The sequence below is a fragment of the Telopea speciosissima genome, chromosome 8 (assembly GCF_018873765.1).
Source record: "Telopea speciosissima isolate NSW1024214 ecotype Mountain lineage chromosome 8, Tspe_v1, whole genome shotgun sequence".
NCBI classification, from domain to species: Eukaryota; Viridiplantae; Streptophyta; class Magnoliopsida; order Proteales; family Proteaceae; genus Telopea; species Telopea speciosissima.
The window spans coordinates 5,654,980-5,656,811 of NC_057923.1; the positions used below are offsets into that span (position 1 = coordinate 5,654,980).

At 37.8% G+C, this 1,832-nt stretch overlaps 1 non-coding gene across 1 annotated transcript; it reads right to left on the bottom strand.

Moving 5' to 3' along the window:
- Positions 1-74, bottom strand: TRNAV-AAC. The gene has a single exon. It is a non-coding gene; the product is annotated as a tRNA-Val (tRNA).
- Between the last annotated feature and the right edge of the window lie 1,758 nt (positions 75-1,832).

Genomic DNA, 1,832 nt, shown 5'->3' on the forward strand with positions numbered 1-1,832 from the left:
TGGCGTCGCCCGGACTTGAACCGGAGACCTTCTGTGTGTTAGACTGACATGATAACCAACTACACCACGACACCAATAATGATTGAATACCATTAATGTTACAAAACATTATTTATAAAAACGATTATCTGGCGTTAAGGGCCTTAAGCTAACCAGCTCCATGGTGGTACTACTGTGAATACAAAAGTATCGACAAAGGGTGGCTTAGGAAGAATCGATTGACTCCTCTACTCCCACTTGCAGAGATCTTGTTTTTCATTATTGGCCTCCTCCTCCTCTTCCTCTCCTCTCCTGGTGTTGCTGTGAAAATCCTTTCCATTCCCTCATATCTTATTACTTTGCTTTTTTGATGAAACATGTTTTTCTAATTACTACTTAGGAAGAAGACACCATAGGTGGAATGTGGACTCCTACAGCTTTCATGGAATTGAATTTCTCATTCTCAAATTTATTGATCTTTATTAAGTTGCACCCATTATTCGAGATGGGTTTTAGTTGGCATGGAGAAAGCTAGTTTGTATTTGATCTCTCTCTCTCTCTTATGACATATGATTATATAAAGATTCAAAATCGTTCCATGGTCATCAAGACCATGGAACCGTGGTACAAAGAGGAACCATAATTCAAAACAAGTCAATGCTGACTCATGGCCTATCCTCTCCCAATGCTCAGCTTGCACACAAAACACATGCCAATTTTCTAAATGAAAATAACTCAAAATATCAAGGAACGAGAGCAGATATGTCTCCTATGTCTCCCCCTAATTATCAGCCCCTAAACCCTAAGATAGATCAATCGGTTATGGCAAAGATGGATTTAAATATTGTAAGAATGAATGAAGAAAGGTAAGTGAATACAATATTCTCTCTCAAAGAAGAGAGCCCTTGGACGTAGGTGATTCACCACCGAACCAAGTAAAACATTGTGTCTTCTCCTCTTGTCTCTCAACCTTTCTTCATGTCTTCTCTCAATCTTAACATGGTATCAGAGCTATGCGCCACTAAGAACAGACCCATCTCAACAATATGCCTATGCCTTCTTTCCACGACCCCATTTTGTTCATGGGTGTGAGGGCACGAAAGCCATTCCCATTTCAGTTAGGTATTTGGAGATTGACCGGAATTACTCTCTCTCTCTCTCTCTCTCTCTCTCTCTGTTCAGTTGCTACATAAACTTGGTGTCCGACATGTCCAACCATTGATCTGATCGATCTTTGAATGTGTTGTGGTAACTGAACAGAACCATTTAGCAGATTGCTTTCCATTTCAAAGAGTATCTTTAGTTTAAATTGGACTTGGTACCCAGTTTCATAAAGCCGCAAAACTGTTTCTTAGTTGATGGAAAGATAAACATCAACATTTATAACTTACCAAAACACATTTAGTTCATGACCTTCTACACTGTATATGGATTAGTTCCCTGACTTGCATAAAAATTATGTGCATAAATAAGGTAGAGGATGGCTTTGTATTCTTCATTGATTCTCATAAACAAACCAACTTAACAAGGACAGTAAAATCTAACCAAAAAAAATGAGGTTTAGGAAGTTAGATGTATCACTATTTACATTTCTAAATTTCATTAGTAAATTTATTGCCAATCTGAAATGTTGGGATATGAGACAACTGGGCAAGGCTTTTGTGACAATAATTAACAAATAAATAAATCACAAGATGTTAATCCTCATGTATATTATTGGAGGTTAGGAAACAGCTTCTCTGTCTTCTGTGGTAGTGATGCTAACCTACTTATTTACTGTATAATCCTGTGTTGTTATTGGTGTTCTCGCCGACAGTTGTTAGTTCTGCCATTGCTACTCTTTTTCTACTTTG